This window comes from Balaenoptera musculus, chromosome 15 (assembly GCF_009873245.2).
Source record: "Balaenoptera musculus isolate JJ_BM4_2016_0621 chromosome 15, mBalMus1.pri.v3, whole genome shotgun sequence".
NCBI lineage: Eukaryota > Metazoa > Chordata > Mammalia > Artiodactyla > Balaenopteridae > Balaenoptera > Balaenoptera musculus.
The window spans coordinates 52,482,202-52,494,761 of NC_045799.1; the positions used below are offsets into that span (position 1 = coordinate 52,482,202).

At 45.9% G+C, this 12,560-nt stretch overlaps 1 protein-coding gene across 1 annotated transcript in view; it reads right to left on the reverse strand.

Annotated features, from left to right (window-relative positions):
* LOC118880655 (CREB binding protein) overlaps positions 1-12,560 on the reverse strand; it is a 129,587-nt gene that overhangs the window by 59,942 nt on the left and 57,085 nt on the right.

Here is a 12,560-nt window from a genome sequence, read left to right on the forward strand (position 1 = left end):
AATGTTTTACAAGTGTCCACTATTTTTATAAACAAAAGACATTCCACTTTGCAGGGATGGGGGGGATCATAAGAATCAGGAGAAAACAATGAACAATTAAATATAAAAAATAAAATTGTAAAGGTACTAGAAAGTATTAAATGAATATTTTGTAATGCAAAAGTGGTAAAGGCCTTCATAAAAATATGTAAAGCAGTGGCTCCTAACCAATCCCCAGTAAAGCCTCTTCAGATACAGATTCCCCATTTGTCCCTTCCAGAGACTATGATTCACAAATCTGGGGCGGAGCCAGAGGCATTTCTATTTGTTAAAGTTCCACAGGGGGTGCTTTATTGTATTTAGCTTTCTACTTTTTAAAGATTTTCCAAAATGAACACGTATGTACTTTTACAGTTAGAATAAAACAAAACATTTAAGAGCAAAAGGGCCACAGGTGATTCTGATGTAGCGGCAGCCATGCATAACGGGAAGGCGCCAGGGCCAGGCCACTGTAATGGCAACCAACAAACTAGGAAAAATATCTGGAACACACAAGACAAAGCAAATAACACTGCAGGTATTATTCTTTTTCCTCTCCTTGGCCAGTCTTTATTTCTCAAGGACTTTGTGCCAGGCTCTGTGTTCAGCGTGCCCAACAGCATCAGCTCACTTAATACCCACCCACGCACCCCCAAGGGAGGACTAACTCAGGGCCCAAAGTGGCACTGGGCAGTGGTGGAGAGGGGGATCTAGCAGTAGAGTGCCCATCTTTTTTTTTTTTTTTAATTTAATTAATTAATTAATTTATTTTTGGCTGCACTGGGTCTTCGTTGCTGTGCATGGGCTTTTTCTAGTTGCAGCGAGCAGGGGCTACTCTTTGTTGCGGTGCGCGGGCTTCTCATTGCAGTGGCTTCTCTTGTTGCGGAGCACGGGCTCTAGGCGCACGGGCTTCAGTAGTTGTGGCAGAGTGTCCACCTTTTAACCCTCCTGCTGCCCACCTTGTCAGAGGGTTGCCCACCTTGCTTTATAAAGCATTCTAAGAGAATCTAACAGAAAAACTGGCCAAGGACAGGAACTAAGCAACTCAAAAAATAACAGCATACTAAACATAAGTACTTTAATTCTTACCAGTAATCAAGAAATGCAAATCAAAATAAAAAGACACCGTTTCCTCCTATCAAAGGACAGAGTGATAATCCCCAGCCTTGGGAGCATCGTGCAATACTAGTGACCTGGTTCGTGGCTTTTGTTGGAAGGCAATACAACAGTATCCATTAAAGGCCTTAAAATATATGAAATTTGCATTTCAGTAACTCCCATCAGATCACATGCAATTCCTAATCATGGAAGGGGGAGGTTACCATGGTGTGGAAGTCACATTGGTGCAATCGTGACCCCCCCACCCCTGCCTGTCAACATTTTGAACGATGAGTAACAGCAGGTGAACACAAAGCACACGCTCTAAGGGCTGTGGAGGGTACAGCCCACTCACCCCTTTTCAGTCTTTGCTAGATCTTTGCTCTTTGCATGTGTCACTTGTCACCATAACTCAACCATCATTTTACACCCCTGTCCATCACACGACCTTGAAACGCAAACATTTTATATTTATTCTGGTGTATTCCTTAATTTTTAAAGCAGTTTGATGTATTTTTATTAGGGTTGCGCTATTGTTACATAGGTCTGAGTAATCAGCACCAACCCCATTTTTTAAAATGCCCTTTATTCTATCCTAAGGATAGAATCACAGATATGCACAAGGAGTACGTATAATAAAGTTTATTCTGGCATTCTTTCTAGAAAAGGAAGTTATTTTCCATGAAGCGTCCAAGAACAGATTATAATGTCTGCAAAGGACTCTGTAATGCAAACAGTAAGAAGCAGACACTGACCAAGACAGAAGAGGGAATGAAAGTGCTTCCTCCTGACACACAACCACTGCCCCCAATTCATGTCGGGCTGGGATTCCTAGAGATGGCCCTTCAGGATCAACCTGGCCCAGACCTTCTACATTACTGATGGAGTCCAGACCCACACTCCTCTGACATACTCCCCTGACCCACCTGGAAACTTTACTTCTTCCCAACCTCCACTTAAAAGTCAGAAAATGACACCAAAGCAAACACCAGGTGGGACAAAGCGTTGTTCTGCAATATTTGCTTGTTCTGATTTCCCCAGAAGGACCCTAGAACAGCTGGGTACACAAAGCTTTGCAGTCATAAAATAAAGAATATGCTCATTAAATGCAGAGCTATCAAACTAGGAAGAAGTGATAATCACCTGAGATGATAAAGATCAATTGGTTAAGAAACAGAACATAGTTGTTTAGATAGAAGGAATAATGTTTCTTGTGTTTTCTCCTTTTTGCTTGGTGTTTGATTTTTTTAAAAAATAAGATTACCTTACAATTTAAGATTTAAATTCAATAGGGAAATAATTTAAAATGAGCAAGCTGGACCAGAATGATTTCTAAGCAATCTTCCAAATCAGAAACGCTGTGATTTCACAGCAGAAAACAAATGGCTAAGTCAAGAAAGAAAACTCGATGGGTAAGCCAGAGGGCAAAGGCACAGGACTGACAACTGGACAGACCCACTCTCTCCCCTACCCTAAGGTCACTCTTTCCGACCCAGAGAGTCAGTCTGCCATGGAGGGCTGAGTGGTCAAATGCACCTGTGCAAAGAAACCCTAAAAGGTAAAAGCTGCTGAATCTATTCCAACAGCCAAGGTGACAGGCCAACCAGACCAGCAGGTCTTAACTGAGTTAAGGGGTCTTCACAGCATCAGGTCCATTCACCGAATGAGAATTACCAATCTACTAAAAACTTTTAAGGAATAATCTTCCTGACCACCAATATATATGAACATATTCTTCAAGAACATTTATTACAGTAAGTTTTTGATAACTTGGCAAATTAATCATTTGACTGAAAAATTAGTTTTTGGTGACTTGAGCCTTAGGGCCATTTCAGATAATTGTGGAAAAAAGTAAAAAGAAGTTAGGGTAATTAGGGCTGCAAAAAGACTGTTGTGGTTCCTGGCTCTTCAGACACAGTATTGCACTTACATCTTTGGTAACTACGACTATCTCCTTCCAGATCCATTAAATGTGCTATCTACTGAGTTCTTCTTCCTTTTAAAAAATAGATTTTTTATTTAAAAAAAATTTTTAATTTATTTTTAATTTTTTAATACAATCTTTTAAGGTGTCTACTGAGTTCTTCTTAAAATGGTCACTTCATTTTCCAGAAACACCTGTATTTGCTGCTATCGAGCAGGCAGAAATTCCAGCACTAGTATGTGGTGGGCGCAGCTTGTTTAGACATGAAGAACCTTCCTACCGAGTCTCTACTTTACATGAAGTGAGAGGGCTGAATGTCTCTGGAGATAATTTATGTTGTTTTACCCAGAAAGTTTCATTGAAGAAAAGGCTACGCTAATTAGACCCTAGAAAAGACACTGTTGGTTAATGGAAACTTATCTTGGAAAGAAGTTAAATGATCTTGATTGAGCACTTGCAATACATACAGTTGGTTCCTAATATCAAAGAATACTGTTAATTTTTCTCCATTTATAGTTTCCTGATATTCGCAACACATCATATTTTGTGCTTAGGCTATGTTTCCCAGCTGATATTTATTGCCAAAACAAAAGGGGATGAGTTAAAACAGTAGAAAGGATTTATACAGGTACTAACAAGAATTTTAGAACTAAAAGTTATTCTTCAAAGCCCTCACATACACATTTTCTCAGAGATCTTCAAGTTACAGGTGAAGGCAATAAGTTGAGAATACGAAAGGTAAACTCCTAAAATTACAAAAACACTTGGATGGCTAATAATTACAGGCAAGCGCTCACTTCCCAACCTTGTCCCCTGTTTTCCAATTCAATTACTGAGGCATAATTCATAGCCACAGAGTGATTTTCTACAGAAACTGCTCTCACAGTGAAGAGCTGACAAGACTCTTCACTCGTCGTTTCCAGACAAGGACGAGAGTGCCGGGAAGCACTCTCCCCAGTCCTAGGGTTGAGGGAAATACTAGACCACTGGTGATTTTAAATTCATGCTTGTGAAGTACAAGGAGCTAGTGGACAATGGTATGCGAACATGAGCACCTCCGCAGGGCAACTAAAACTGTGAGATGAGCCAATCAAAGACAACAACAAAGAGGAGACCCTTGGGTTCACAAAGTTCAATCAGTTCAAGTCTTGCTCCCTCAGTGATCAGAAACTGGACATGGAGGACAGAAAATCATGAGAGAATAAGACAGAAAAGGTGGAGGGAGACAGGGAAGCCTTCTGAAGTACTGAAGTGGACTCAAGACTAACAAAGTAGCCCACTCCACAGTGGGGCAGCCGGGCATCAGGTCACTGACACTGCAGGGGACAGTGGCTCTCAAAGACTAATCTACATCAAAATCACCGGAGGAGCTTATTTAAAGCTGCAGTTCCAGTGCAAAAGAAAGAACAAGTCCATCTATTTGGCAATTATCCTGAACCGCCTTACAGGGAAGTAGATGGCATACACTGGAAAACTGAGAAAGAAAAAACCTAAGGTTTCACAAATACCAGTGACAGACAAGAACACAGATTCCTCACCCTTTTCTAAGAGATTCTGAACCAGGAGGACAGGGTGGGGCCCAAGAACCAGTCCCACTGATGCAGTGGGTCCACTGACACGCTGAGAAACAGAGAGAACTAACCCCAAAACACACAGCTTGCCCTGGAAGAGCCGTAGCTAATGGCACTACCCCACATCTTTGTTATTCTGGCAGGACACAGAACACAGTTCTACAACCCTCCTCTGCATGGATAGTCAGTACCAGCGACAGTTTCCTTCACTTTAGAGACAGGAATCAGCAGCTGCCTGGGGGCCTCGTCCAAAGCCTCCAAGTTCAAATTCTCTGACACACGACCAAAATCCTAACACCATTCTCATGAGCTATTTTATTTTATTCTTCCGTGAGCAATTTTAAATAAGCAGCACTCCTGATGATTTTCCTCCATTACAACTTTAAGAATGGCAAAGTCTCCATAATACAGTTTCTTAGTTTTTCTCAAAACAACAACGTAACAAAAAACCCCAACACGTATGAACTTTCTATTAGAAATAACGCTTGTAAAATAAACTCAAAATGGATTAAAGACCTAAATGTAAGGCCAGACACTATAAAACTCTTAGAGGAAAACATAGGCAGAACACTCTTTGACATAAATCACAGCAAGATCCTTTTTGACCCACCTCCTAGAGAAATGGAAATAAAAACAAAAATAAACAAATGGGACCTAATGAAACTTCAAAGCTTTTGCACAGCAAAGGAAACCATAAACAAGATGAAAAGACAACCCTCAGAATGGGAGAAAATATTTGCAAACGAAGCAACTGACAAAGGATTAAACTCCAAAACATACAAGCAACTCATGCAGCTCAATATCAAAAAAACAAACAACCCAATCCAAAAATGGGCAGAAGACCTAAATAGACATTTCTCCAAAGAAGATATACAGATCACCAACAAACACATGAAAGGATGCTCAACATCACTAATCATTAGCGAAATGCAAATCAAAACTACAATGAGGTATCACCTCACACGGGTCAGAATGGCCATCATCAAAACATCTACAAACAATAAATGCTGGAGAGGGTGTGGAGAAAAGGGAACCCTCTTGTACTGTTGGTGGGAATGTAAATTGATACAGCCACTGTGGAGAACAGTATGGAAGTTCCTTCAAAAACTAAAAATAGAACTACCATACGACCCAGCAATCCCACTATTGGGCATATACCCTGAGAAAACCATAATTCAAAAAGATTCATGTACCACAGTGTTCACTGCAGCTCTGTTTACAATAATAGCCAGGACATGGAAGCAACTTAAGTGTCCATCGACAGATGAATGGATAAAGATGATGTGGCACATATATACAATGGAGTGTTCGCCATAAAAAGAAATGAAATTGAGTTATCTGTAGTGAGATGGATGGACCTAGAGTCTGTCATACAGAGTGAAGTAAGTCAGAAAGAGAAAAACAAATACCGCATGCTAACACATATATATGGAATCTAAAAAACAAAAAACAAGGTTCTGAAGAACCTAGGGGCAGGACAGGAATAAAGATGCAGACGTAGAGAATGGACTTGAGGACACGGAGAGGGGGAAGGGTAAGCTGGGACGAAGTGAGAGAGTGACATGATATATACACTACCAAATGAAAAATCGATAGCTAGTGGGAAGCAGCCGCATAGCACAGGGAGATCAGCTCGGTGCTTCGTGACCACCTAGAGGGGTGGGATAGGGAGGGTGGGAGGGAGACGCAAGAGGGAGGGATATGGGGATATATGTATATGTACAGCTGATTCACTTTGTTATACAGCAGAAACTAACACACCATTGTAGAGCAATTATATTCCAAAAAAGATGTTAAAAAAAAAATAGAAAGAAAGAACCCTTGTAGGAGACCGCAATGGGGAGCCCCACAGGAGACTCTGTGAGAGAAACTGATGATAAGGTCCCTTTGGTCACCAAACTTTCTTAGATTAGATAAGCCCAAGATGTGTCCCACTTCGAAAACAGTGCTCCTTTAAAACAATCCCAGACCCATCATGAAGGTCAGCAACGACCTAATTGACAAATCCAGTGCCAAATGATGTCTGAATTTCCCTCCTTCCTGCAAATGCTCCCTTGCTCTCCGTGTTATGACTTTTTCAGGTGAAAACGGCAAGAAGGGTAATGTCACCAAGGAATCAGGCGGCCTCCTCTTCCAGAGGACTGCCCTGGAACAACTCTCCCCCACTCCACGCACTCTCAGGCAAATCTCTCCTTTGAGAAGGTCCACATGGACCTTGAAGTCAGGCCACAGAAAGACAACCCAACTTATACCCCTGCCCAAACCTGTTCTTCTTTGTCAGTAAAATTTACATAATTTTGAAATTCTTATATCCATGTGAGCTATCCTAGAAAACTGGATAGTGAACATATATTTAATAGTTGTCACTCTTATTAATTCCAATTATGAACAAGTAACGTAGTTAGTATACATACTGCGTCATATTAGACCTAAAACTTGTTTCTAAAATACATCCTGATTTCAAAGATGCTACAACTGTGAAAAAAATTTGCATCTCAGAATCATGAAATACAATGTAATAATATGGTAAAAGTTCTAAGAAGCTTCAAAAATCTGTAGAAAGTTAAGAAATTACAAATAAAATGGCCAAAGACAGAGCTGCAATGAAATCCATGTGAAAATTTAGGGAGATGTGGTATTTGCTTTTGAATATTGTCCTGGGGATATATATGCCCTCAAAAGGACCCCATTTGCAATAGGGTCTCTGAACCTTTTGGAGCTCCAGGCAGCACATCCCAGAGGCAGCCCATAGACCGTGGTGATCAACAGGTCTCCATGACTACGGGCCACACTTAAGTCTCACGGAAGATGTTCCACGCTTCCTGACCGTCCCACAGATCCCCTGCATATTCCAGCGACACTCTTTGGCCTTCATCTCACTCACCATCTCAGCAGCCACCATCTCTGCCTGTCCAAACGATCTCCTCTCTCGGCTTCAGTGACATCAGTCCCTTGCTGTCCCCTTTGCCAGCTCCTCCTCTGCCTGGTCTCTCTCCCTGTGCTCCCCTCCGAGCCATGGCATCCACTCCACAGCCCTTCTACCATAGCATGCTTACCGCCAGCTCCCGATGGACAGTGGCTGCCCTACTTGTATGTCCACCCATCTGCCTGGCCTCTTCACCTAGACATCTCACAAGCATCTCAAGAGGAGCATGTCTTAACTGGAATTACGAATGCCCTCCCCTTCATCACCCTTCTCCCAGTCTGTTCCTCCGCTAGCTCTGTAAATGGTCCCGCCTCCCACCAAGTCATCTCACACGGTGACCCCACACATCCACTCTCGTGGCAAATCTCATCTGGTCTCCTGTCCCCTCTGTAATCAATGGCCTCCAGGCCCCCATCTCCACTAGCCTAGAGCACTGCAGTGGCCACTGCCACCCATGGCCCTCCTTGAGACGGCTCCTGCCCAGCCCCCAATATCCACTTCACACCGCTTTCCTCTCACCCTTCCCACTGGACTTCTGCTGGCTCCTACACAAGCCAATGCTCTCCCAGTGCCCTGGGGTCTCCGTGGCTTCTGCTGATCCTTCCAATCTTGCCCTTAAAACCCCCTATTTGGTGCGGCCTTCTCTCTGATGGCTCCACCTAAGTAGGTCCCTGTGTCAACCTCAACCTCTCCGTGCTACTCAGACCTGTTGGAGCAGTTTGCGTTTGTAATTATTTGTTTTCCATCACCACCACCCCCAATTTCACGAAAGAGGGGTGAGCTCTACGTAACTCACACCAGCACTCCAGATGCACCTGGGCTCAGAGAAGGTGCTCAACAAATGAGACGAGTTAAAGGAACGGCCACATCCCCTCGCTTCCTGAGCATCACCAGTGCTGCGGGAATCCTCTAGGAGAGGAGACAAGCATGAGTCCCTCGGCCAGTGACCAAGTGTCAATCGTCCCACAAAGAGCTCAACCAGGGCACCAGGTGATTCGGTATCAGAGTCCTGAGCTCAACTGTTTGGCATGCTGGGCTTTAAAAGACCACTCCCCAAAGCATGACAAAAAACACAAATATGTTCAAGGCTCCAAATTTTTTTTTTCTTTTTTTTTAATTAAAGAAATTTAGATCTTTGGTAACTGCTCTCCCTCACTGTACAAAAATCTCTGGGCTCCAAGGGGCCAGAAACAATTTAGAAAACTCAAGGAAGACAACAAAACATGTTTGAGGAACTGCAAATAAGGAATGTAAACACACCCCAAAGGGCTCGGAGCCACTAAAACATGACACCAGGACATACTGAAGAAGCTTTGGGCCTTGCAGACAAGAAGTTACATAGCCCTGAACGAACCTAAAGCCCTCAGACCCTCAGCCTCTACATCTGTAAAATGGGAGGTGAATGATGTCTTTCAACAGGCTGTCGAAAGAATAAGGTAAAACACAGGGTGAGAAAGCACTTAGAAAGATATTGGGCAAATTATGTGCACTTGCTGCCCTGCTTCTCTGTCAGTCCCCTCTGGTTCCTGTGCTGCGCCCAATAGCGTGAAGTCCGTGGCTGGGTCACCTGGCCTGGTGAAGCCTGCCCCGAGCCCCGCGGTAAACGTCTGAGGACTTCACTCCAAGAGTCCACCCGTGCCCTGTGGGAAAGTGGTGGATCACTCCAAGAGTCCACCCGTGCCCCTGTGGGAAAGTGGTGGATCTCTCCAAGAGTCCACCCGTGCCCCTGTGGGAAAGTGGTGGATCTCTCCAAGAGTCCACCCGTGCCCCTGTGGGAAAGTGGTGGATCACTCCAAGAGTCCACCCGTGCCCCTGTGGGAAAGTGGTGGATCACTCCAAGAGTCCACCCGTGCCCCTGTGGGAAAGTGGTGGATCTCTCCAAGAGTCCACCCGTGCCCCTGTGGGAAAGTGGTGGGTCTCTCCAAGAGTCCACCCGTGCCCCTGTGGGAAAGTGGTGGATCTCTCCAAGAGTCCACCCGTGCCCCTGTGGGAAAGTGGTGGATCTCTCCAAGAGTCCACCCGTGCCCCTGTGGGAAAGTGGTGGATCTCTCCAAGAGTCCACCCGTGCCCCTGTGGGAAAGTGGTGGATCTCTCCAAGAGTCCACCCGTGCCCCTGTGGGAAAGTGGTGGATCTCTCCAAGAGTCCACCCGTGCCCCTGTGGGAAAGTGGTGGATCACTCCAAGAGTCCACCCGTGCCCTGTGGGAAAGTGGTGGATCACTCCAGAGTCCACCCGTGCCCTGTGGGAAAGTGGTGGATCACTCCAAGAGTCCACCCGTGCCCTGTGGGAAAGTGGTGGATCTCTCCAAGAGTCCACCCGTGCCCCTGTGGGAAAGTGGTGGATCACTCCAAGAGTCCACCCGTGCCCCTGTGGGAAAGTGGTGGATCTCTCCAAGAGTCCACCCGTGCCCCTGTGGGAAAGTGGTGGATCTCTCCAAGAGTCCACCCGTGCCCCTGTGGGAAAGTGGTGGATCTCTCCAAGAGTCCACCCGTGCCCCTGTGGGAAAGTGGTGGATCTCTCCAAGAGTCCACCCGTGCCCCTGTGGGAAAGTGGTGGATCTCTCCAAGAGTCCACCCGTGCCCCTGTGGGAAAGTGGTGGATCACTCCAAGAGTCCACCCGTGCCCCTGTGGGAAAGTGGTGGATCTCTCCAAGAGTCCACCCGTGCCCCTGTGGGAAAGTGGTGGATCTCTCCAAGAGTCCACCCGTGCCCCTGTGGGAAAGTGGTGGATCTCTCCAAGAGTCCACCCGTGCCCCTGTGGGAAAGTGGTGGATCTCTCCAAGAGTCCACCCGTGCCCCTGTGGGAAAGTGGTGGATCTCTCCAAGAGTCCACCCGTGCCCCTGTGGGAAAGTGGTGGATCTCTCCAAGAGTCCACCCGTGCCCCTGTGGGAAAGTGGTGGATCTCTCCAAGAGTCCACCCGTGCCCCTGTGGGAAAGTGGTGGCTAGGCTCCCATACACCAAGATACTTCCCCAGTTCACCATGCGGGTAGCCTGCTAAGGCCAAGGCGGGGGGAGGGGGGAGAGAACTGGTTTTATCTGTTAGACGTCACAGACAGAAGGATGAGATGTTACTGCTACTGCCTCCCCCAACCATTCCCCGGAGCAGGGCTTTCAACTGGGGCCAACTACAGGGGGGTCGGTGTGCAGGGCTGTGAGCATCGAGTGGGTGAAGGCCAGGGATATTGTTAAACCTCCCACAATACACAGGATGGCCCCCACAACAGAGAAAGATCCCACCCCAAACGTCAACAGTGCCAAGGGCGAGAGAAGCCTTCCCTAGCCCAAAGGGCTCCAGCCCAGGCACAGGTGGAGGCAACCAGAAGCCTCTTTCCAGTCTGGTCCGAACCTGCCCTTGACAAGCACACCACTCTCAGGAATTCAGTCCCCTGGAGCCGCAGAGGCAGGAAGAGGAACCTGCAGTGAAAGGATTCTGCCACTAAGTTGGGGGTAAAGGAGAAAGGATGAAAAAGTGGGCCTGGAGAAGATCTAAAAAAAGAAAATGGAAGAAAATGTTAGGTCAGGGTTTCTCAGACTACAAAACACAGAATGTCTGTGAAAAGCAAACACTCTTACTCTGAAGCCAAAATGTGCTCCAGGTCACTGACCAAACCCAGGTGACAATCAACAGTACTGAAGTCCACGCTACTGCCCTCCCAGTGAGGACTGGAAAAGGAAAGGCAGGCGAGAACAGGAAGAGCAGGGCTGGGGATCCTGGCCTGCCGCCCCCAGGGCTGAGAGGAGTCGTGTGAAGGGAGCAGTGGGCTTTGTTGTAAGTTCTGGGTCTGTATGGCCGGGAACAGGGCAATCCTGGCAACAAAAAGTTACTGGAAGGAGAGAAGCAGATCCAGGAAAGTTACAGGGGGATGATCAGAAGAAGAAATAAATAAGTAAAAACTTGAAAACAGATCCCATTGCTTGTACCCTTTCTTTTTAAAGAAGGAAGAATGTAGCAAACTGAGAGCGAATCTGATTAGGATACCTCGGGAATCTGACTAGGATACCTCAGTATCACTCCCTTCTCTGATGTTTTTTTTTTTTTTTTGGCTGCGTTGGGTCTTCAATGCTGTGCACAGGCCTTCTCTTGTTGTGGTGAGTGGTGGCTACTCTTCGTGTGGTGCATGGGCTTCTCACTGCAGTGACTTCTCTTGTTGCAGAGCACAGGCTCTAGGTGCACGGGCTTCAGTAGTTGTGGCTTGCGGGCTCTAGAGCGCAGGCTCAGCAGTTGTGGCGCACGGGCTTAGTTGCTCTGCGGCATGTGGGATCTTCTTGGACCGGGGCTCGAACCCGTGTCCCCTGCATTGGCAGGCAGATTCTTAACCACTGAGCCACCAGGGAAGCCCCTTTTTCTGATTTTTAACAAAAACAAAGAGAAAGAGATCCAACTCTTCCTGCTTTCAGCAGCCTCAAAACTTCTAAGTACTGTAAGCAGTGAATTCCTTAGTTTTGGCAAACGTACCAAGATTACAGAAGATGTTAACATCAAGGGAAGCGGGTGATGGAGATAGAGGAATTCTTGGCTGTACCTTTACAATAAATACTTCAAATTAAGGTTTTTTAAAAATCAAAAGACAAAAAGCAACTTTTTCTGAACATAACCCCCCAGCTGTCTTCTGAGCCTTCCCAAACCACTCTGCACAACTATGTGGATGGCAGCCCTGGCAGGGCAGGCCAAGGGGAGGGGAGAGTGGCTGCCCCAGGCCCTGACGCATCGCGAAAGGCACATCAGAGACGCAGAAGCCATGTATGCACGGTGAGGTCCGACAAAAGAACACACTCCCCCTTAGTGGCCGGAAGTAAAAGAGATGCCATTTTGTGGCACAAAAGGAGCTATTTTCCCATTAATATCTGGGTTAGTTAGGTTGAGAGTTCCAAGGGTAGTTTCTATTTTATAGGTAGGAAATCTCAAGGAGAATGAAGACCTGTGAAACCATCTGTCAAGTCAGACAGGACACACACATCTCACAGACAAGGTACAGTTCTCTGAAGATAAATGTCCTTTGTAACAGAAATGGATGGACTGCT